The sequence below is a fragment of the Thermobia domestica genome, chromosome 2, assembly GCF_964235325.1.
Source record: "Thermobia domestica chromosome 2, izTheDome1.hap1.1, whole genome shotgun sequence".
NCBI classification, from domain to species: Eukaryota; Metazoa; Arthropoda; class Insecta; order Zygentoma; family Lepismatidae; genus Thermobia; species Thermobia domestica.
This window is the reverse complement of record NC_137455.1, coordinates 308,665,346-308,691,984: the sequence shown is the minus strand read 5'-3', so window position 1 is coordinate 308,691,984 and position 26,639 is coordinate 308,665,346. Positions and strand designations below refer to the sequence as shown.

Sequence of the window (26,639 nt, the reverse complement as noted above, 5' to 3'; positions counted from 1 at the left end):
ACCCTGCTCCCGCCAAGTGAACTTTGTGGTGGACAAACACCGTGTGCGTGGGTTTTCTCGGGGTTCTCCCGTTTCCTCCCACTTTCTTCATTCCACCATTTCGTTCATTACTCATTATCACCGTCTCCTTTAGCCTAACCGGCATAACCGTGGGACGTAAAACTCAAAATTTCATTTCATTTTCATGATTTCGCCTATGTTTCAATTTAAAAAGTATATGGAACAGAAAACACCTACAGTAATTCCTAACTTGTTTTTAACATAAAAATTGCCATCCTTGACCTCAAAAACCTATAAATTGATACCAAACACTCAATTCCTACGACGTATAACAGAAAAACTGTAACCGCGTAGCCATTTTGAAATATGGTCGCCATCTTGGATTTCTTTGATTTTAGACGATGCCTCCCCGACTTAATTTCATTGTATAACCTTAAACATTATTTATACCAACGGGGATGTTCTTATCACAATTTGCAGTTTTTTGTTGATTTCTGCGATGTAGCACCTCAACTAAAAGGAATAAGCACACAAATGGAGGAAACCAGTTGCCCCTATCTGAATCTTAGCAAAACAATTTATCAGCTCCTCTCAGCCAAGGTACAGCTTTGAAATAACATTTTAAAATTTTGAACGTAATTTTAGTAGGTAAAAAAATCAAATAAAATGAGATCGATTCCCAGAAATCGTCATTCCTATCTCCTATCAAGTTTGTTTACATTTGGGGGGTCAAAACAAAACATGCCAAACAAGGTGAATTAAAAAAAACGAATGCTACAGCATATGTAGAGTAGGCTTGCTTTGATTTTTATAAGATGGACATTCTAAAATAAAGTTATGTCAAGAGAACATTTTTACACTTTACTTTACTCCCCCCTTTCACTAAACTTAAGCGGTCACATGTTGTATGAGTAATTAGGTAGATCCTTTGGGGACGGAAGGGATTATGAACGCATAATTGCAATGGAATATATTATTAAACACATTATCTTCACACTGTAGGCCTATCGTACTCGGTAATTTTGGAGTTTAAAAAAACCACGATGGAGTTTTCCGAACATTTGATTCTTAATTCCACCTAACACTTAAGGCCAAACAATACTTACAGTAATCCAGTAGAGATGATGAATCACACCTCCAACTTTCGAACTGTCATTTCTTATTAGTAAAGCCCGGAATTAATGGCAAAATGCCATAAGTGCCATTATTGAAATTTTCATGATATTTTCAGGAAAAGTGCAATTTCACAATTTAGAAGCAATTTGTTGCCATTGTCACAGGGTTTTTCTTCCACTACTCTGTATTTGTTCATGAATGACAGCATACCACAGATCTGAGTCGCTCTTATCTGGCCAAGCTATCTCGGTGTCTGATAATAACTGGTCTGTTCCCGTTGGAATGTGACAAGTGGAGGGGCGGGGATGCTAGTGCGTATTCAGTTGGAATTTTGAAGCAGTGTTCGGTTCTTGGAATGACAAACGAAGATGCGAACGAACTTTCGAGAAGTAGCCAGGTGGGCAGTTATTGTGAGTCTTAGGCATGCGTGCTTCAGAACTGGTATTTCTGTGCTTTTCAGTATTTCAAGACGCCGAAAGTTGGTCTTTCTAGGCAACAGAAGTTGGAAAAAATTGTGAGTGAGTTCGGGCGTACTATGTTTTAAACAGACGGTTCTGTACTGTTTTGTAAGTTATGTGAAACTGTTGTCTCCGCTGAAAAGTGTTATTTTCTAACACACCGTATAAGCACTAATTCTGCAAGGACACGCAAATCAGCTGGTGAAAGGGTTCAAAATCTTGGAACAGTCACGAATCCCGCTTCGCGTAATAACAGTTTTGCGAATGATCTGTAAAACTCTAATTAACGCGGACATTCCTTTATGGAAGTTAGAAAATGTTTCCTTTAGAAACTTTCTCGAGAAATACACAAAACAGAAAGTTCCAAGTGAATCATCTTTGAGAAAGACTTACGTTGTATTGTATTGTATTATATTTATCATCCTTTTTCATACAAATTGTTCACAACGTGAACGTATGAGTTGGACACGTCATAAGAACACTGAATGTGTATATATGTATAGATTTAAGTCTACATGCAATATTAAAATAGTGTGAATTTATGTAAAAAAAAAAAAAGGGGGTACAATTTTTCATTATTTTAATTTACATACATCGATATAAAACAACATAACAATTAATAAAACCTTACATTATAGATATACCCAATATATATACTTTAAACATTATTTACTACAAGCGAGATATTCTTCTACAGAATAGAAACAGTGCTCGAGTAGGTAGGACTTGACTGCTTTATTGAAACCAGATGTTTTGTTTTTTAAAGTGGAAGGAAGCTTGTTATAAATATTCACTGCCATAGGAAATGTACTATTCTTATGTACTTTTAAACGTGAGGACTCTACTTGAAGGTCAGACGCTTGTCTTGTATTATGCATATGAATATCTGAGTTCAACCGGAAGCTGCTTGTATCTATCTGTATATCTTTTCTTACAAATTTTAGAAGTTCATATATATATAAACATGGAAGAGGTAAGATTTCAAGAAATTTAAATAGAGGTTTACAAGAAGTTCGAGGTTTATTTCCGGTTATAAACCTTAAAGCTCTCTTTTGTAAAACGAATATGGAATTTAGCTGTGCAGTAGATCTCGAGTATAGCCAGTATAGCAGAACTATTGACGATAAAAGTGTTGCTGACAAAAAATGTTGGATTTCAATTGATGAAACTTGCGATATTCTAGGACGTTCCATTGCCAACGTTGTAATTGGAACCTTGGGAGGGGAGGAAGGCACACAAACATTTTTGATTGCATCAGAATCTGGAAAAAGTAAATGGCACGGCAATTACACAGGTTTTTACAAAATCGCTGAGTATTCTATGGCCAGAATGTGTAAAATACAATAAGGTCCTTCTTTTTGTCACAGATGGAGCTGCATACATCAAAAGTGCAGCAAAGCCCTTAAGGTTCTATTCCCACGTATGCTGCATGTCACCTGTCTGGTACACGCGCTACATAGAATTGCAGAGGAAGTTCGTTCTCATTTTCCTGACGTTGATCTTCTTGTGTCAAACATGGAAAAGGTATTTCAGAAAGCTCTCTCGCGAACAAGTGCATTTGGCGAATTAGCCCCTGAATTTCCGCTTCCACTACAGCCTGTCTTAACGAGATGGGGTACATGGATTACAGCTGTTCTCTATTATGCTAACAACTTTGAACCCATCAAAGAATCATTGATACTTTTGATGAGGATGATGCGTCTTCAATTAAGGTTGCTCAAAGTTTGCTTAAGAAGAATTCCTTGAAAAAGGACTTAGTCTTCATTGCAACACATTTTGCAAAGTTACCAGATGCTATTGCCAAGCTTGAAAAACAAAGAAAAGACTCTCGCTAGTTCTCTGAAAATCTTCAATGATACTCTCGACGATCTGAGTGTTGTACCTGGTTACAAGGGCGAGTAAATTTGGCGTAAGTGTGATCGTGTTGAAAGAGCTAATCCAGATTTGGGAAAATTGAAGAACATCGCTAGTGTTATGGAAGGTGATGCTGATACAACTGTTGACAGTGACATGAATCCTTCCCAAATTACATGTTTCAAGTATGCTCCAGTGATATCTGTAGATGTGGAAAGATCATTTTCACATCTAAAGCGAATTCTTTCTGACAGGAGACAAAATTTTTCCTTTGAAAATCTTAGAAAGATCTTTATTTCAGAGAACAAAAATAGGAAAAACCTTTCGTAAGTGAAAATAAACTGCTAGCGTAGTGTAAAATGACTTCACTTTAATATTTCTTGTGCTTTGAATGTTTGTGCTAATGTAACCGCTTGTGAATAAAAAGTGATAGTGTTTTTAAGTTATTGTTTCATTGTTACTACTGAAGAATGACGAATGTATTGTTAGATGTTGCCCCTTCGCGGGTTGCGCAAGTTTTCAGAATTTTAAGTAAGTACAAAGTGCAAAATGAAACATTTTATACGATTATTTGATTAGCTTAGCCTATTATACCTTGTACATGTTTTAGTATCTATTTTAGTATATATTTTTTCCCCAAAAAGTTCGTGATTACTTGTTTATTTTATTTTGCCATTTTACCTGCCTTTTTTGGGTGTTCATTTTGCAATTTTGCCAGCCATTTTCGGGCTTTTATTTCGCCATTAATTCCGGTCTTTACTTATTAGGGAAAATACCTGATGAATCCAAGGGTTCGTCTTCTCACACATAAGTGGCTTTATCTTTCTTCTCGGGACTAAGATTTGGTTTACTTCTCTCAACATTTCACTTACTTTTAGCATTTCTTCGAACGTGATCCACTTAGCCCCTTTTTATTTAGACCGATTTATAAGTCCGATATATATCGATATATTTAGACCGATATATATATGAGTCCGCACAAAACAAAATTTCTACGCCTGCAAAGAACAACGTTTCTTGTCAACATTCGCAACATTGGAGAAATCAACACGAAAGCTGCCTCGTCAAATTTTGCACTGTTCGTTCTGTTCCGTCCAGCTGCGAAACTTGTAAATCGCAAATTGTCAGCAGAATAATACTTTAAAAAGTATTTTGCACACACTTGCCCTACAACAGCGTTCATTACAACTTTTATTAAAAAAGAATAGAGGGGAATCCTCTAGCTACTGCTTTCTTGAAAGCTAACACCATTCGAGACAACTTAGTGACGTAATAATACGATGATCAACTAATGTGCAAATTACAATATACTTCAAAGAAAAGCAACAAATTATTGAAATTTTCGTAAATCTGTGTTACTGACATCAGATGAGCCAAGACTGAAGATGATGAACTTAAAATTGAGTAATTTTGACGAATTTCTATCAAGATGGCTAAAAATGGAGAATTTTTATGAATGATATTTTTGAATTAAAAATTAAAGAAAATTTATAGGAGAGGTTTCATATTGTTTTGGGATAGGCAAGTCCTTCTACTGATGAAAATGAAGATAAATTTGTTAAAATCTTTGAGAAATATAAGAAATTAAGGCAGTAAATGAAATATATACGTACAATAAATGCAAAATAAACCCTGAAACTATTTTAAGCATTTCCTAATCTTTAACATTACCAAAAATCAAGTCGATATCACACCGCTATAACTACCACATCTTATCTGACATTGTTATACGATGTTATACAGAATGTTCCAAGATTCCCTAACATGATAACTCTATGTTGGGAGGTATCAGATGGGTGAGACATGCACCCTTCCCGGAAATTTTGATCAAGAACGTAAGTGGAAAGGGGTTAAAGCAAAAAACTGAGGGAAGAGAAAAGAAAGGAAATAGAGTACAAACTAATAATCCTAATGAAACTTACTCTCATATTTAGCATTACGATAATAAAGTGGAATTTAATATCCGTAGGATGAGTTTCTCCACACTGGACTAAGCTCTTACTTTGGAGTACATAGGTACTTAATCGGGAGTAGGACACAGTTGTTCTTTTTTCTTTTTGCCACGGTTACTCCGAGCAAATCGACTTTTTTTTAGAGATAACATTTACTTCCCCAAATTTGGGTGAGTAAATTCTAAATCCGAGAGTAAAGTGTGAATTCCTGCAATACAGGACAATAATGAGTAGGTTGAGACAGATAGTGTTTGCTAATGGTTCGAGTGAAGATGTTGTTTATGATGAAATTCAGCGAGCAATATGAATCAGAGAAAGAGGAAATTTGATTGAGGATTACGATGATACTGAATTTGTAATACATATTTTCGGTTGAATAAAGATAATAACTTGTATCTACTCAGCATCATTGAGCATGTTAGAATATTCCTCTGACGTGTAATTTATTTCTTGTTTCCATTGGTGCTATTTTGTGTAATAACAGGAAATCTATATAGTTCAACAATTTTTATTAGACCTATATATATTTAAGTTTGAATCTTGAATGTGGAGTATGAGTGCGTCATCTTTGATTTGTATTAGTTACTGTGTTATTCATTTCCAAATATAGGTATAATAATATTTATGGAAAAGTACTGCTTAGAAAAACACCTCACATTAAGAACACACTTTGAAAGCTGTACCAAACGAGATTGTACTGAGTGTTGAATGCTTTGAATGGTAAATATATGTGTGCATATTTGAGTTTTAAAGGCTCAAGGGCGATCTTAGTGTGTGTGGTAGTTTGCTAAGTTTCCTCTCCCTGGGTATTTCAAAATCTAATATTTGGAAGTAAATGACACAGTATCTATTTATAATAAGATCCAAGACCACGGCCAAGTGATCACAGATGAATGCATGCAATACCTATATTACATATATTATTTTACAAGTAGTCATACCGTATTTTATGAAATACAAGTACTACATAATGTAACATTAAAACTCAAATATTGTTACTTATAATTTGTTGTCATGATCAATGTTTTATGTACGAAGTACCCAGAAACATGGACACTTTTTGCATATGCGACGCACTGATACACAATTGTATGCTGTGTTGAAGGTTAGAACCTAGTGTTTTACAAACATTAGTCTCATGTTCTCCAGGTCCAAATTTTACGTTGATATTTACGTTTTTGAGAGATATTACACTGAAATATATTTAGGGGAAGATAGATAATAGAGAATAAAAAGACTACAAAGTAGGGCAATACTGCGATTACTAGTGTTCTAAATTTTGGGCACAATGTTTATACTAATAAGTGGCTTGCAAGCAAATTTTACGTAATGAAATAATATATTTCACATACATTATCTTTACAACGCAACATATTTCAAATACGTATACTACAGGAATAACAATTAATAACTTCTGTGCAAACAATAATTTTTGGACTCAGTGTTAAGATTTGTTAAAGCTATGAACATAATAAAAGGTTTCTATTTCAATGTAAATATTGACATTAGAGTGAATTCAGTGAAAAACATTTTTAGTTATGGATACTATCTCTTCAAAATACAGATTATAGACATTACTTAAGAAAACCTATTTTAAGCTCTTCACACTTTTGTAAGGGTGGGTCTATATGTTGCACCCAAGTTGGTTGTTAAAATACATACATTTGCTTTCTTCTCGTGAGTCAAATATGAACTATATAATCAATATGATATAATGTATCGAATTAACTAACGTCTTACAATTTAGAAGATGGTAGTATTATTATAATACATCATATTGTTAGTTGATTACAAAGAAGACATTGAAATGAGATTATTTTTATTTCTTATTCATCAAGCAACAGTTAAAGAACTCAGAAATAAGCAATCCAAGTACAAAATATGAAAATAGATTATGTTACTCAACTGTTTTTAATAACGATTTTACAATGGTAAGATATAAAATGAAACTATCTGTATTTGCGTTTAATGAAGACTTAAGAATTCAAGCTCTATCTATATACATGCTATTTCAAAGTTTGTTTTTTTTTTTCAACTACGTATTCCCATGTTTTGTATTTGATTATTTTCCCTTATACACTTTAAATAATTTCTTAACTTATCAACGTATACAACAGTTTAAAGTGGTGCGATACTTTACCTTTGCTTTTTTGAGAGATGTTCCATCAAAAATATATAGTAATCTAAAAGTAAATATCAGTATCGTAAAATGAACAATAAAATACAGTAGAACATATAGGTAATGTGTATAACTTTGTCACCTGATAGTTAAACTGTTCAATTAATCGTTGTAATTCATCTACTAGGAACTTAAAACCCCATGTTACTGAACAATGACACATAAATCTGCAGGTACTACGAATTGCATGGCATAGATTAATATTTCAGGTTTGCTAGGACAGTTCTTTTCCAATAGATTTTTATTGGTGCTATGTATTTCATCCTACGACAGGAAGCCGTTATACTCAACTCTCACACTCTGCTTGGTGACGATGAGCGCAGCTATATTTTTGACGATCATTTACCCAACAGGTGAACTGGCAAACATAAGATCTAGAATTTCTTTCACTTTCACGAGACTATATCCTACGTTGAATTTGCTCATATAAGAGAACACCAAGGCAAGGTGAATCGTCCAAATCACAAGCAATTGATAATATGAAGGCAGTTATTCGAAAACAGAGTCAATTCTACTTCCAAACCTCCTAGTTCCACTTTATCATGGATACTTTGAACAGCTAAAACAGCATTTGGAAAGTTTGCATTCAATGCTTCTTCATGCTTGCATCCATTTTCATATGAGCACAAAATACCTTTTAATATCAATAACTGTCATAGCTTCCACAGGTCCAAGTGCGTATAAGCCTATTACTTTTAACAATTTATATATTTGTGAGAAGATAGTTCATAAATATATGTTCTTTGATAATAATGAAATGTATTAGTATTTAACAATGATTTATTCACATCATTGGACGGTTTATCATTACATTCCGAGTCAAGATTATATGTATTTTAAAGGTCTCCAACTGTACCAATTAGTTTTACTTATTAGTTTTACTTTGTAGGAGCTGTTACAGTAAAGTGTACGTCATGTATGAGAATTATTCGTCAGGATGAAGATTCTAAGTCCAGATATACTGAATTTACTGACTTATATGTAGTAAGAATTTATATTAGGTAGTCTAAAATGTATGAACCTTTTGCTCACGAGATCTTAGGTTATATGAGTCGCAGCGAGTAAAGCCTAACGTCATATGATAACTGACAGTTGAAGCTGGTTGATGTATAGAAACTGTTGGAATTCTTACGATCAGACTAAGGAATTGGGCCGCGATGATGGGTGAAGTTCCGCAAACCTGAGCTATATCTTACATTTTTTTCGATAAAGGCGCAAAGGCTGCGCAGGTCAATGAAATAATTTCTTGTAGCCAAGAGATGTTACCAATAGCAACAGCTAAAAGATGGTTCAGTAGCTTTCATTCTGGAAATTTCGACGTACAAGATATTTCTCGCAGTTGTCTATCAATCACAACATAAGTGGATGATATTCTGGCAAAAGACGAGCAAGACCGGTATTTAAGTAATCATGGCAATGACTTAAACATCCTTCATGAAACAATAGTAAACCATTTGAAGAAAGCTGGCTATAAAAGGAAGCTCGACGTTTGGGTGCTACATGGTTTGAATTTAAAATATTTACTTGATCGAATATCTATTGAAATGTAACGAACAGAAGCGGTTTCCATTTCATTTCTGAAATGGTTTACCACGAGTGATGATAAGTGAATAACTTATGACGACAGTGTGGGGCAAAGATCGTGGTCGAAGTGTGAAGAAGCTCATAACTTATGGCAAAGTCCACACTGATGCTCAGAAAGGTTAAATATGAGTTTGGTGGAATTGGAATGGCATTGTCCACCACGAACTGCTGTCACTGGGCAGAACGACACACTCGGATTTGAACTATCGACAATTAGTGCGAGTGCACTTAGCAAATCAAAGAAACGGTCGAAACTAGTCAACAGAAAGGGTATCGTATAGCACGCTGCCATCGCTAAACCGAATACATCTTTAACGACAAGTTAAAAGTTGATATAACTTAGTTGGAAGTTTTAATGTATCCACCGTCTAGCCCGAACTGACACCATCAGCCTATTATTTGTTTTGGTCTCTGTAGAAATACCTACATTGTTAGGTTTGTTTGAAAAGGGACCTGTGGAAACCACGTGTCGTAATTTCTTAACCAGAAACTACAGACAAGAGTTCCATAGCGACTGGATTATAGTGTTACCGGTATAATGACAGAAGATCATCGAACAAAATGGTGCATATGTGGTTTCACAATGTTATTTTCAAATCACAATAAACATATTCTCAATTTTGACCTCCAAGAGCTCAATAATTTTAAGACAACCTGATATATAGTACTATGTAATATATATATACAATATGTACGTATATGTATATACAAGATGTGATATAGTACAATATGTATTTTTATGTAGAACTTACATATATACGTTCTCCTACTCATAGTAATAGCCCTATAATTTAATATCTCACAAATTTGTTTCTTTTTTTAAAATATAGTGTTTCCTTTTTCAGCAGCGAGTCTATATGAGACGAAGATCTACAATTTCATATGAAATACCCACCACATTTCTCCAGGAATCACCAGCGCTAACTCCATTGGTGTTCTAGAGTCTCATGTATCCTTATATACAAGATCTACACATAGCAGAAAGCAATTAATGTATTAAGTATTGGTATAACTAGGATATTTTACTAGATAGGACATAGTCCTTACTTCTGAATATTGGAAAAACATACTTGTAGTCGAACGGTATTCTAGGAGGGTAAGCAACAGTGTTCTAGTGAGTCTAACTCCCCATGTCTGTCTGGTTATGTCAATGGTATTACGTAGAAGAATTTTAACTAGGTTGAACCTTAAAAGTAAGGGAAAGACAATCAGGGGTATGTAAATAGTTTAGTTTTATTAATTAATACTATGAAAATGAGGTCTCTAGGTTCAGGTTTAGATTTAAATTATGACAACTCCAGAAGGTAGTCAGTAGTATTCTCGCAAATTAACTGACACTATTAATCCAAGATTTCTTAATTAAATCTGAACCCTTTTCTCCTATCATCAGGATAGGTGCGTTCGTATTTCCTGTGACAATAGTAGGCATAATAGAAGCATCAATTACGCGTAATCCTTCTACACCATGTACTTTCAATTCCGAATTTACAACTGCATTTTTATCAGAAGATGGACCCATCTTACATGTTCCTACCGGGTGATATAAGGTAGAAGCCTGATGTCTTACTGCGCAGAGCCAGTAGTCATCAGTATTGAGTTCTAGATGTTCACAGCCAGGCACTTTGGTCTGCAGAAGTCTTACGTTAAACGGTTTCATACTTTTCGTCTTACTGACGTTAAGTGTAAACTTAATACCTTCAACGAGCCTAAGTGCATCGTCTTCCACTGATAAATAATTAGGTATAATCAATGGATGATCAAAGGGGTCAACTGACTTCAGCTTAATGAGGCCTCTACTTTTAGGTCTATTCAGTGTTACCAACGGAACGTAAATATCAGTATTTTGATTCACATTATACATACTTTCGTAAATTTCTTTAGTATAACCTGCAGTTTCACTCATTGTTAAGGGGCCTAATGAATCGTTTTTTAAAAATTGCAAGTTTTGTATTTCAATATCTGGGTAATTCCCTGCTTTATCCGTATATTTAGTATTAACAAAGAATGCCACACTAACAATATCCATACTTGTTAACGGACCTTGTCTGTGTATTAGAAACTTGTATGCGTTATCTAACATGTCAATAGGTGTGCGTTTTAGTTTAGAATCAATTAAAAATGTTGGCCCGTAGAATACCATATGGTCAATAAGATTATGACCTACTCTTAGATCTTGAATTACTTCTATATCTAACTCATTTAAGTGTTCATGTGGTCCAATTCCTGATAACATTAGAATTTGAGGCGAATTTACAGCGCCTGCTGAAAGAATGACTTCTTTATTTGTTCGAACGGTTTGGCGCTTACCTCCTTTTTGGAATTCAACGCCATAGGCTCTTTTAGTGCTCGGATCAATAAGGACTTTGGTAACATGAGCGAACTTGGCAACGTGTAGATTTGATCTCGTCTTTATAGGTGCGAGAAATGCTTTAGCACTACTTGCACGAGCACCATTGTCTATGAAACCAAATAATTTCGAGAATCCTGTCTGATTTGCACCTGATACATCTATCTCATCATATCCTAATTCTTTTCCACCATTTTTGAGACCTTCTATAATAGGAGAAAAAAGATTAAATGGTTCGACGCTTTGATAACCTCCTGTGGAATGATAGGGCGAATCTACCAATGATTGAGTCTTTATATTTTGGGACTTCTTGAAATATTTTAAAATTTCAGAATAACTCCAACCGTTGTTTCCCAAAGACGCCCAATGGTCATAGTCTCTTCGGTTTCCTCTAACATAAATCATTCCATTGATTGTACTACTCCCACCCAAAACCTTCCCTCGGGGCCAGTTACACCTCCGATTTTTCATTCCAAGGCAGGCGTTTGTCTGCGGCTCTGTTTTATATTGCCAATCTACTTCTGTCCCCTGCATTGTGTTATAAATGGATGGAAGTTCAGACGTTGATGGTGGATCACCTCCAGCTTCTAACAGCAAAACATTCCAATCTTGTACTTCGCTCAATCTGTTAGCTACCACAGAACCAGCAGTTCCTGAACCCACAATAATGAAATCATATTCATCCCGAAAATTGGTAACATCTGGAGGATAAATGTCGGGATTTGTGAGATCGCACTGCGCTTGTAACAAAGAAGTGATAAGATTGGTGAAGAGAACCGAACTGAGTCCTGTTAGGTGTCCTGGGCATGGATTGTGTGGTATTTGGGAACAAGATGCAGTTTCCATGTTGAAGATATTTCATTCAAGATTGTATCTTCAAATACCTGCAAGTACAGAGAAAGAAATCTTTTATTAGTCCGAAAGTATAATAATTATGAGATCAATGCATCAATATTCTTTCTCAAATATTATCGTATCAATATCTACTCGTATCTTCGTATACAACAAGATATTATAAAGAAACTAAATAATGAAACAATCTGCAGTATATTTGCTAATAAAATGTTAAGTAATAATATCATTCATCATCAATATCGTCATAATACCCTACATTTCATTTAGTTTAAAATTAGGTACCTAGGTAATTGTTTCAGGAACATTAATTTAATATCATAATATTTAGAATTCTCATCGAAAGAAATGTTAATTAATATGAAGTTAAACATTTTCCTTAGAATTAATATCCATAAGGAAAAATTACTTCTTTTGCTTTGAGTTTTTGAGCCGAAAACAGCAACATGTCCAAAAGTAAGTTAAGAATTTGCAAATAATAATAATAATAATAATAATAATAATAATAATAATAATAATAATAATAATAATAATAATAATAATAATAATAATAATCTCAAAATATTCAAAATCTCTTGTCGTCGCGAATTCTGTCGAGGAGTTTGAAGCTTAAAATATATAAAACGATAATCATGCCTGTTGTTCTGTATGGTTGCGAAACATGGTCGCTTACTCTGAGGGAAGAACATAGACTGAAAGTATTTGAGAACAGGATCCTGAGAAGAATATTCGGACCCAAGAGGAACGAGAATGGGGAATGGCGGAAGCTTCATAACGAGGCGGAAGCTTCATAGTTTATACGGTTTACCAAACATTGTTAGGGTCGTCAAGTCTAGGAGGCTTAGGTGGGCAGGTCATGTAGCTAGAATGGAAGAAAGTAGAAACGCTTTCAAAGTCTTGACTGGTAGACCCATAAGAAAACGACCATTAGGAAGACCTAGGCGCAGATGGGAGGATAATATTAAGATGGATCTCGCAGAGATAGGAATACAAAGTAGAAACTGGATCCAATTAGCTAAGAATAGAAGTCAGTGGAGAGCTTTTGTGAACGCGGCACTGAACCTCCGGGTTCCATAGGCCATAGAGTTAGTTAGTTAGTTAATAATAATAATAATAATAATAATAATAATAATAATAATAATAATAGTTTATATAAATAAAAAAGTCATTATGTTTGTGACTTAATAACTTTTGAACCACCCGACCGATCTTCTTCAAATTTTCAACATAGATGAGGTTCGGGAATGGGATAGTTTTTATTGTTTCAGTTTAACGGTGCAGCTTAGGGGAGGGGGAAATACATAAAAATGATCAAAAATAACAGACATTACTGTCGAATCCATAGTTTTCGAGGTCGCTGAGATGGCACTTCCGATGCCTTATAAATCCAAATTCAGCCCCGCAACTGGGGCAGGAGGAGAAGAAATATATAAAAATGATCGAAAATGACCGATATTTAGTGTCGAATCAATATTAGTGTTTCGGTGTCGCTGAGACGAACAGCAACACTTCTGATGCCGTTTAAATTGAAATTCAGCCGCACATTAGTACTCATAAGGGGAATGGTGACACGTAAAATAACTGAAAATGACCGATATTAGAGTCGAATTCATAGGTTTTGGGGTCTCTAAGTTGATTTGTGACAGTTTTGGTGCCCTTTGTGTCCAACATAAAACTCATTTCCCCCATGCGATCGAGCATTCTAATAATTCAGCGACCAAAGTTCCTTTAGGAACATATGTTTTCTTTCATGTGGCAAAAACCTTGTTTACTAGTGAGCTATTGATTTATTGAATTGATATAAATCTATATTCTGGCGCAATTCCCGCTTCTATATCACTATATGAACAGTGACATGAGACAAAAAAATCTACTTTTTTTAGGGAATTTTCCGAAAAATCCCTCTAGAATTTCCCTCTTATAAAATGGCGGACATGGTGTATACATCATTGTAAAGTATGTTTCATTACAAATTCAATTAAGTATAAACCTTGCTTATATTGTAATTCCCGTGGAAGTTACATGTGATTTTTCTGCACCTATTGTATATGGTAAAATGGACAGTACTCATAGCATAGATATATTTATAGAAATATATTTATTTCTCAATGAAGAATGATGCGACTCAGATGAAACTTACAGGGTTTACTAAGTATAAATCAAGCTAACCTAGAATATAATTAGTATGTTTATATGCCTAAGGGTACCCGATCTAGAGGTACAAAAATGAAGAAAAAGGGAAATTTGGGGGGAAATTTCCCGAAAATCCCTCTCTCACGGGAAAACTGTGCGTGATAGAGAAAAACGGATTGCAGATTCGAATTCAGCGGCCAAAGTTCCTTTAAGATCAGGTGTTTGCTCTCATGTGGCAGAAAAAAAGTTAAAATTTGTTGACTAGTGTAATCAGACTCTTCGTTACTCTTCTAGGTAGTAAATAATGAAGCTGAAATGCAAAATTTTTGTTGAAAATCTCTCCTCAATTCACTCTTCGATATCATTTCTTGTGTTCCAACTTTTAAGCGTTTGTTCATATGTAAATTTCTTCCGAGTCTGATCTTTCATTTCGTCCCAAGCATCTTTCTTATTACCTAGTTCCAGTTCATCTTTCCTATCAATACTCTTCAATTTCTTTACTTCTTCATCCATATACTCTCTTTCATGTTCGAAGTTGAATTTCTCCTATGCGCTATATGAAACTAAGACATTGACGGAAAAGCATTTTAAATCACTCAGCACACAGTACTCGACCGACTTAACGTAATTTGATCAATAAATATGTGTCTGTGGAGAACATGATGATCTTACAAGTAACACTTCCGCAGTGTAACACTCCTATTTTGACCAAATTTGGCAGGTAGATACTACACATGAAATAAACGAATACGTGTTTTTTATTTTCTGCGGAAAAACTGTTTCAGGGGTCAAAAGCTCCCACCCAAAATTTTCAAAATTGACGCCGGAAAGGCAAAAAACAAGTGAACCGAAGTGAACGATATTGTACACACATATTGTAGACATAAAATAGGGAATACGTGATTCATAATTTTCTGGAAAAAACGGTTAGGTAGGGCACGGACCCCTCCAAAACTTTCATCACGAAATATCAAAAGTGCTAGTAATAGTATATCAGATGCGTGTAAAGGACATGAAGAATTGGAACGAAACTTTATGTATGAACAATACGCAAAAAATAAACGAATACGGGTTTTCTATTTTCTGAGGAAAAACGGTATTAGGGGGCAAAAGCCCCCATCCAAAATTTTGAAAGTTGAGGCCTGAAAGACCAGAGGAAGTGAACCTAAGTGAATGAAATTGTGCACAGATATTGTACACATAAAATGAGGGGAAATGAGCGTTTCTTATTTTCCTGAAAAAAAGATAACCGTTCACGTGGGACACAGACCCCTCCAAAACTTTGATCATGAAATATCAAAATTGCTAGTAAAGGACATGAAGAATTGGAATGACACATTGTGTAGGGACAATACGCAAAAAATAAACGAATACGGTTTTTCTATTTTCTGCGGAAAAATGGTTTTAGTGGGCAAAAGCCCCCACCCAAAATTTTGAAATTTGAGCCCCAAAAGGCAAGAAGAGGTGCACAGAATTGAATGACATTGTGCACAGATATTGTAGACGTAAAATGAGATAATTGGGTTTCGTATTTTCATGGAAAAGCGGTTGAGTGAGGCACGGCCTTCTAAGCCCTTGATTACGAAATATCAAAAGTGCATATAAGTATACGTCAGAAGTTCCTAAAGAATATGGAGAATTGAAGCGAAACTTCGTATAGGGACAATTTGCAAAACAATAAATGAAACTTGCTTTAATTTGTGCGGAAAAACGGTGTTGGGGCCAAGGTTCTCTCCTAAATAAAAAAGTAAATATTACCGTAATAGCGCAGGAAGGAGTGGCCGAAGCAAATGAAATTGTGTGTAGATATTATATAGACCCTATGTAAAATAAGGCCTTTTGTGTTTCTCAAGTGTCCCTACCCGTTTTGCTTCAAATTTGGCACACCAACAGCAAACTGGAAATAAAGTGAGACGTGTTTTTGTTTATGCGGAAAAACATTGTAAGGGTAAAAGCTGCCTCCTCAAAATACTATAAAATACGCTATACTGTTTGTGCTTGTAGTTGATCTGACGAAATTTGAAAAAATCGGATGGAGACACTTGTAAAACATGAAAGGCCATACTTTACATATCCAATATCTACATACAATTTCATTCGCTTCGGTCCACTCCTTCCGCCACTCAACGCCTCGGTCCACTCAACAGTTTTTTTTTCTATTCAGGAAAATACGAAACACGTATTCCCTCATCTTACCTCTACAATATTTGTGCACATTTCATTCACTTCGGTCCATTTCTTCTTGCCTTTTGGGGTCAAATTCCAAAGTTTTGGATGGGGGCTTTTGCGCCCAAAAACCGTTTCCCCCGAAAATAAAAACGAAACGTATTCGTTTATTTTTTTGCCTGATGCTCATACACAAAATTTCGTTCCAATTTTTCATGTCCTTTATACACATCTAACATACTGTTACTAGAACTTTTGATATTTCGTGATCAAAGGTTTCGACTGGTTCGAGCCCCACCCAACCGTTTTCTCCAGGAACATACGAAATCTGTATTCTCTCATTTTATGTCTGCAATATCTGTGCACAATTTCATTCACTTCGACTCAGTTCTTCTTGCGTTTCGGGCGTCAACTTTCAAAATTTTGGGTGGGGGCTTTTGCCCCTAAAACCGTTTCTCCGCAGAAAATAAAAAACGCGTATTTATTTTATGTGTAGTATCTGCCTGCCAAATTTTATCAAAATCGGAGTGTTACGCTTCGGAAGTGTTATTTTTTGTTTCAGAGTCCCAGTACATAGGCAGATTAACCACTCCCTCTCTCTTTATATACATACTATCAAAAGTGCTAATAAAAGTATGTCAAAAGTGCCTAAAGGACATGAAGAATTGGAACGAAACTCTTTTTAGTGGCAATACGCAAAAAAAAAAAAAACTAATGAGAGTTTTTTATTTTCTACGGAAAAACAGTTTTAGGGGTAAAAGCCTCCACCCAAAAGTTTGAAAGTTGACGGCCGAAATTCAAGAAAAGTGGACCGAAATGAATGAAATTCTGCATAGATGTTGTAGATGTAAAATGAGGGAATACTGGTTTCGTATTTTCCCGGGAAAAATTGTTGGGTGGGGCACGGACCCTTCCAAATCTTTGATTACGAAATATCAAAAGTGCTAATAACAGTATGTCAGAAGTACATAAAAGACATGAAGAATTGCAACGAAACTTTGTGTAGTGACAATACGCAAAAAATGATCGAATGAGAATCGTTTTTATTTTATCCGGGAAACGGTTTTACTAGGCGAAAGCACCCTCATACAATTTTGAAAGTTACGAGGCGAAAGTTGGCTGAGATGTGAGAAGAAGTGGACCGAATTGAATGAAACTGTGTAGAGATATTGTAGACGTAAAATGAGGGAATACATGATTCACATTTTCCTGAAAAAAAGAAGAAGAAGAAGAAGAACGGTTGGGTAAGGCACAGACCTTCTAAACCGTTGATTATGATATATCAAAAGTGCAAATAAGTATACGTCAAAAGTTCCTAAAGGATATGAAGAATTGAAGCGAAACTTTGCATAGGGATAATTCGCAAAAATAAATGAACACGTTTTCTTAGTTTATGCGGAAAAACAGTGTTGGGGTCAAGGGCTCTCCCCCCCCCCCCCAAAAAAAAAGTAAATGTTACAGCAGCAGCGCAGGAAAGAGTGGACTAAGCAAATGAAAGTGTGTGTAGATATAAAATAAGGCCTTTCGTGTTTCCCAAGTGTCCCCATGCGATTTGATTCAAATTTGACACATCAACAGTAAACAGGAAATAAATCGACATGTGATTTTGTTTATGCGGAAAAACATTGTAAGACTTAAAGGTGCCTCCCGAAATACTATAAAATACGCTGTAATGTTTGTGCTTACTGTTGATGTGCCAAATTTGTAGAAATCGCATAGGGACACTTGTTGAACACGAAAAGCCCTATTTTACATATACAATATCTACACACAATTTCATTCACTTCGGTCCACTCTTCCGCCAGCCAATGCTTCGGTCCACCCAACGTTTTTTTTTTTCAGCCAAATACGAAACACGTATTCCCTGACCTTACGTCTACAGTATCTATAAACAATTTCATTCACTTTGGTCCACTTCTTCTTGCCTTTCGGGTGTCAACTTTCAAAATTTTGGGTGAGGTCTTTTGTCCTCTAAAACAGTTTTCCGCATAAAACTTTAAAAAAAAGTATTCGTTTATTTTTGCATCGTGTCTCTACACAAAGTTTCATTGCAATTCTTCATGTTCTTTAGGCACTTCTGGCGTACTCTTATTAACAGTTTTGATATTTTGTGATCAAAGGTTTGGAGGGGTCCGTGCCACACCCAATAGTTTTTTCCAGGAAAATACGAAACCCGTGTTCCCCCATTTTACGTCTACAATATCTGTGCACAATTTCATTCACTTCGGTCCACTTCTTCTTGCCTTTCGGGTGTCAACTTTCAAAATTATGAGTGGGGGCTTTTTCCGCAGAAAAAAAAACATGTATTCATTTATTTCATGTGTAGTATCTACCTGCCAAATTTTATCAAAATCGAAGTGTTATACCTTGGAAGTGTTACACTCAGTTGAATTACTTATCTGAGACGAAATATGCACAATTATTTATCGCTTAAACTTTACCTTAATTTACACCATATACTGCAGTTCTCGACTGTCTTAAAACAACTATAGGCTATAGTATGTGTTAAAATGTGGTATTCCTTGTGATGAACGCATATGATACCAGAAACAGATTGCTGCATGTTTCTTTATATTACTTTCATCTTCCAAATTACTTTTATAATCCTGATCTTTCTGTAACGTGAAAGATGTCCGTGGGAGCTAACTAGTCGTCTATTATGTTCTGTTCTTTGTATATTAATTATCCGATTTCCAGCCACCCTTATTTACCAAATGAAGCATTTCCGGATCTATTATTATTATTATTATTATTATTATTATTATTATTATTATTATTATTATTATTATTATTATTATTATTATTCAACCACTAAGAAAGTAAGTAAAGGAGGGAAATATGTCATTGACAAAACCAAACATACATCGATGAGATTCCTCGTGGCTGGGTGGTTAAACTTCGCTGCCTATGTAGGAGGCCGAATTTGATTCCCGGTGGTAGATACTGTGGTTTGAAAAATTAAATGAAGTCTTTGAGTTAAAGATCCCACAAATATGCCTGTTATGCTAAGGGAGACGATGATTAGAGCAAATGAAGATGATGAAAGAATTGGTAGAATGAGAATGTGGGAGGAAACGGTGTACCCCGAGAAAACCCACGGACACAATGTTGCCTACCACAAACTTACCGTGGGGATCGAACCAGGAGTCCCATGCACCAGAGGTAAGCCATTGTGCCCCTACTATAGTTTGAATTGAAGCCACGGGTCTACTGTTGATATAGCCTGCTAGTACCTAGGTGCTATATATTTGTTATATCCTGACAGGCCCGTTTCACTACAAAAAAAGTATGTGGGTGTTGAAAAATAAAAAAAAACAGAATGAAAACAAAAAAAGTATCGGTGTCTGCTATCAGTTGTTTAGTTTATATCTCTGTTTGTACTAGTAGCGCAATTCGGTTGCGCAACTCAGTGCCTTGTTTGAAAAAGGGCTTAGATATAATCATTGCTATTCATGCCAATAAATGCTATTCATCCACGAAAAATGTTGCTATTCATGCCAATAAATAAGAAGTATATCTAACTTTTTAAAATAACATTTTTTTATTTATTTCATTTTTTCAATTTTAATAGTTACATTATCTTATCGAATATCAAGACATGGAGCTATCTGTTCAAAATATATGAAACTACATTTTAAAATTTCGAAATCTTTTCCAAACTAAGAGTCAACTATAGGTTTGAACAACACAGAAGTTATACTACATAGCTATGGGCCAAAAGTGGGATTTTGTGAAAAAGGACTTTTAAGTTCCGTTTTTTCTCTCTTCTTTGGATACCGGACGACCTTCTGCGAAAAAGGGGCAAGCCCGTTCAAAATCCATCGCGTCTGGTTATCCTACGTACAGTCAGCGACAAAAGTTCTCTCCGTTTGATGAAATTAGTTTCGTACATAACTTCAGAATGGAAGACGATTCGAGTACAGTTTTCAGTAAATTAATAGGAATGTAGCTCAGTGCTAGAGCATTCACCTCAGGTGCATGGGGTCAGTAGATTCGTATACAAAAGTAAAGCAAGGTCATAATTATATAATCATGACACGTAGTAAGCTGCTTTACTTTTCTGCATGTTAAAATCAAACTTGACATTGACGAACAGCTTTGAATTACATATTCCGTGGAGATGTTGTACATAATAATTGTTTTTACGGGCGGTCTTTTTATAGTATGACAGTTTGAAGAATGGATACACCTTTTTTCCGGTGAAAAGAAATGTTAATTGGACAAGCAGAATACAGAAAAGACCTTTCGGAAATAAAATATGCAGATCACACACGTAGAACAAGGTAATATATTGTTGGATTCATTAATATGCAGCACATGTAACGCGGCAGCTGCTGGAGAATATTCTAGAAATTGTGATCGTTGGTATGAGTGAAAGAAAGCACTGGAAACTTCCAGATCTTTTTTCTAAGCTTATTATTGTTGGAATAGGGGAAAGAACACTCTCGAAACTTCTGGAAAGATTGAAGGGCATATAAATACTGATGCATTTGCATGATGTGTACATTTAGAAAGAAGGCAGCAGTAACATCAAGTGTTAAGTTTGCGAAGAAGATATTTTACTACTAGGAGAGATTGGAAGATTGGTAAGTACTAACGTTGTAGTTTTCTTGTAGTATACTTTTTATTTTTATATGGGAAAGGGACATATTGTAATTGTTGGGAGTATAAGGGGGACGGAAGTGTTTGGTTTTATCGGAAATTGATTGCGGATTTTCCGGCATTGAAAAATGATATGACTCGGTGTACTTTTATGGAATTATAACGTGACTAAGATATAGTATAATGTAATATGTAGGGAATCAACATTAATGATAGCACCGGGAATCGAATTAGTATTCTCCCAGGTGGAAAACCGTACGCTAAATTGTATGCTTGCAATGTGAACTTATTACTTATACATAGCTATGAATTGTGTAAGACATAACAGGTATATATAAATTATATTGTACAGAAAGTTAGCAGAATGCGCTCCCGGGAATCGAACCAGAGCTTTTCCACGTGAAAAGCCGTATGATAAACCATTTGCTTAGAAGGTATTGTTACTTATATGTAGCTATGAATTGTGTAAGATATAACTGATATTTAGAAAGTCTATGGGAAATTTTATTGAGCAGGGGGCCATGATACTGCCGGAACTCGAACCAGGGCTATTTTACGTGGAGAACCGCACGCTTGCTTGCACTGTAGACTTTTTTCAGTTATAAATGCTATATTTTTACTGTGTATGAACAAACTTATATTGGATAGGTAGTTGACAAAATCTGCACCGCGAATCGAACCATGGCTCTCTTACATGCAAAGCCAATATGGTTGAGAAGGTTAATGCTACGTTGAATATTATATTTTGTAGTTTAAAAAGTCGTAATACGGTAACTAATTGCATTTTTTCTTTTCTGTTTTAGGTGCTGTAGCAAATAAGTGATAGAAACGAGAAAAGCAGAGAGCGACGTGGATTTCAATTGGATCATCACTTAAACAGGGATAAATTAATATTCGGTAAGTATTATTATTATTATTATTATTATTATTATTATTATTATTATTATTATTATTATTATTATTTTCAAAATTTTGTTTGTTTTCAGGTTTTTAGTCATTGTATACATATATTGATTGCACTTTTTTTTGTCTTGTATTTTACAGAAAAATGGAGTTTTACTTTGAGGAATTTAACGTGATTGATGAAACCATTTTCCAGGGAAGACTGAGAGGGTTGGATACTGCTGAACGTGTTTTACATACGTGGCAACAAGTAGTGAACCTGCAAGCAGCAGGGTATATTGGATCGTCTGAAATTGTAAGTGATCTACTATCGCTTTTGTACCTATATTATAAAAATAATCAATATATCATACTGAATAATGTTCGCTCAGCAGCGGACATTATAGAGCTTTTTGACCACGGATTTTTCCGTGAAGATCGACTGTATGATGCGGCATTTATGTCATATTTAAATTATATGGCCTCTGAGAAGGGGCAGTTAGAGCGAGTGAGTGACAAAAGTGTATCCGCGTTCTTTTCATTTACGGGAAATCGTGAAAATGCTCAATCAGAACATAATGATGATGATGATGACTCATTACATATTGATTGGGCACTATTAAATGAAATTAATTTGGATGAACCATTAGAAATTCAAAATTCCGAAACTGACTTTACAGAGATGTTGTGGCAAAAATTACAAGAAATTGAGGAAGAAAATGCGCGTGTTGATCGTCTGAATAATGCACACTATTCAGAAGATATGCGGCCCACAACTTCTCAGCACTCTCCATTGCGAGGGTATGGAGGGAATGAAATAGAGTGTAATATGTTTGAAATTGTGGGGAGAAATGTGAGAGAGTACCCGCGTTTCAATATGAAAGGGGTGGAAATTACTGTAAAACCAACGGTGCAACATGTAATTACAAATCCGATGGATTATATTACGTCCATGATGGATTATGCGCTCTCTACCGTTCTGAGGGATACACGTCCCCACGATTTTGTTGGTTTAAGAATAAATTCCGACAGAGATCTCCTGAATAAAGAAGTGTTTGTTCCATGGCGAAAATGTCAAAATTTGAATACCGATGTGGTTCTTAGAACGGTGGAAAACGTACTAAATAGCAACGAATCATTTCTTTTAGGAAATCAATTAGAATTCCGGTTTGATATCATTGATGGATTACACGGACAGGGTATACCTAAACGCACAGCGGTAAGAAAATATGCAGAAATGAGTATTTTTCTCAAGGATCATGTGGTGGCCACAAAGGCTAGTGATTTTCTTTGTCTGCCAAAATCCATAGTATATTGGATTACGAAACATGAACAAAGTAAGCAGGCTTTATATGATATGACCCTGCCTACGAAGAAAACGTGGCAAAATAAAGCACAAAAATTGTGTAATGATGCAAAAATGTACGTTGAACGGAAACAGGGATTTGATTTGGAAGATGTAGTTGCTTTTCAAAATTATTTAGTGAAAAAGAATTATCAAATTGTAGTATATGAATTACCGGAAGATTCCAGAACACCTGTGGTACGCTACCCAGGAATAAATGCAGAAAAAAAGATATTTATTTTGTATCAGAGAGGGGATACTGTGGGCCATTTCCAGCCCATTAAGAATATTACTTCCTTTATGGGTAAGACAAGTTTTTGCTTTTCGTGCTTGGAAGGATATAATGCATCAGGTACGGCTCATCAATGTCTGATGAGATGTTCGTACTGTGAACATTCTCATAGTAAAGAAACTAACGCGAAATTGGTACATTGTACACAATGTAATAGAAACTTTGCTGAAGGCATTTGCTTTAATAACCATTTAACACTAAATAAAGTAAAGAAATCCACATGTGATTACGTGAAATTGTGTAACGCATGTGGTGTAGTTTACGATGTGAGAAAAAGAAAATCAGCTCATGTATGCGGCGACTACTATTGTAGTCTTTGTAAAGTGCACGTAACTGTTGGCCATCGATGTTTCGTTCAAAAGTGTAAACTAAAACGCACTGAACGGTTTTTGTACATTATATTTGATGTGGAAACCATGCTATTAGCACCAAATGAGAAAGGTGAACGGGAACATGCCGTAAATTTATGTTGTTGTTTGAATGTATGTTTCCACTGCATAAATACTGGAGTAGATAGTTTATGTTTCAAATGCGGAGATAAAATATCCGGGAACCGTATGTTTTCTTTCACAACCATGGAGGCGTTTATTGAACATGTGCTTATGGAAAGGCCAGAGTATCAGATCATTGTGGCACTTGCTCACAATAATTCGCGATATGATGGCCTATTTTGTGTGCGGACACTTATTGAGAAACAAAAAATAACTCCACATGTTCTTATGCACGGTCAAAAGATATTTCAAATTAGTATTAGTAATCGTTTTTATTTTAGGGACACTTTTCTTTATCTTGGTGTAAAATTATCCAAATTACCGAAAACCTTAGGATTGAATGTTGAATTGAGAAAAGGAGATTTTCCATACCTCTTTAATACAGAGGAACATCAAAATTATGTTGGACAATGGCCGGCATTGTATTATTATGACCCAGACTCACGTAGTACGACAGACCGGGCAGAACTTATGCTGTGGCATGAAGAGCGAGTACGGAATGGTGATATTTTTGATTTTCAGAAAGAATTGTTGGAGTACTGCCGGAACGATGTGCGTATATTGGCGGAGGCAGTAATTAAATTTACCTCCATGATTGAAGAGAAAACAAATGGTATTCAATGTTTTATTTCCAGCACGACGATCGCTAGTCTAGCAATGTTGACGTACCGGTGTCATCACCTGATTGAAAACACAATTCCAGTTATTCCTCCAAACGGGTTCCAACTTACTCAACAACAGAGTATTAAAGCATTAAAATCATTGAAGTATATGGAACACGTAACAAAGAGATCTATTGTTACTTCGAATAATGCGTTGGAGGAACGGTTTGGCAGATATAAAGTCGATGGTTTTGACGCTAAAACAAACACTATATATCAGTTCATGGGATGTTACTGGCATTCCTGTAAAAGCTGTTATAAAGATAATAGAAATAGCATTTTATGCAAAGAAAATGGTGCGTACAACACTTTTGAAAAGCGATACGAACAAACAGTGCACTGCCGCAACTATTTGAAAAAATTAGGTTATAATTTAATAGAAATTTGGGAATGTGAATGGGAAGCAATGGTAAAACGTGATAAACATATACAGAAGATCCTCGAACAACGGTGCAAACATATTCGTGATCCTCTCATTCCGAAATCTGCCTATCAAGGAGGTAGAACAGAAAATTTTAAGTTATATGTAGACTGTGCAGAGGACGAATACGTAGTTTACGTAGATGTCACCTCGCTTTACCCCGCAACAATGTGTAAACGAGGCATGCCTGTGAATGTACCTAAAGTACACAATGGCCCCAATTTCCCCAATGTGCGAAACATTCATGGACTTGTAAAATGCAGTGTTCTTCCACCCTCCGATTTATATTTTCCAATCCTCCCTTATGTTACGGGAGGAAGATTAATCTTTGGATTGTGTAAATCGTGCATGGATGAACAAAATGATGATAAATGTACTCACATAGATCTTGAACGTATCATTACTGGTACGTTTTGTACCCCCGAACTGCACAAAGCATTAGAAAATGGGTATGAGCTAATTGAAATTCATGAAATATGGGAGTTTGATTTATTAGTCCCGGAAAAAGATGTTTGTGAAGGATTATTTGGGTCATATGTGAAATACTTTTTACAAATGAAACAAGAAGCTTCAGGCTTTCCTGCAGAATGCAGTACAAAAGAAGAGCAGGAAAAGTACATTCAAGAATATTTCAGGCATGAGGGAATACAGTTAAATTATGAGAACATAGAATATAATCCAGGCCTGCGCAGTACAGCGAAACTGTTTTTGAATTCGCTGTACGGGAAATGGGGACAAAGAACAGACCTTTCACAGTGCACAATGGTTGATACAGCAGAGGATTTTTTAAAAATTTTAACAGATCCTAAATATGAAATTCAAGCTGTAACACCAGTTGGTGAAACTCATTTAATTGTTCAATATAAAGACTGTGAGAGTGAATATATCCCATTAGCATTTTCAAATGTTGTGTTGGCAGCATTTATAACCTCATGGGCACGACTGTGGCTGTATGATCTACTAACAAGTGTTGGAGAACAGAATGTAATCTATTGCGATACGGACAGTATCATGTTTATACAAAGAAAAGATGAGCAACTCCCATTAAAATTAAGTTCGTATTTGGGTGGGTTAACAAATGAAGTTCCCGAAGGTTGGGAAATACGTAAAGTAATAGCATTAGGTGCAAAGAATTACGCCTACGCTTTACGCAATGCTAGTGGGGAAATGAAATATGTCTATAAAATACGTGGAATAACATTAAATCACAGAACAAGTGATAAAATTAATTTTGATAGTTTTTATGATTTAGTGACGGGGAATCGGGAGGCAACTGTAATCGAAATGCCATCCAAAATTGTTC

The 26,639-nt window shown here is 35.4% G+C and overlaps 1 pseudogene across 1 annotated transcript in view; it reads right to left on the bottom strand.

Annotated features, from left to right (window-relative positions):
- Positions 1–4,891: 4,891 nt before the first annotated feature.
- Positions 4,892–26,639, bottom strand: part of LOC145678604 (glucose dehydrogenase [FAD, quinone] pseudogene) — a 57,005-nt pseudogene continuing 35,257 nt past the window's right edge. Inside the window, exon 2 of the transcript XR_014130413.1 lies at positions 4,892–12,374. The product of XR_014130413.1 is annotated as a glucose dehydrogenase [FAD, quinone] pseudogene (transcript). The remainder of the gene's footprint in view (positions 12,375–26,639) is intronic.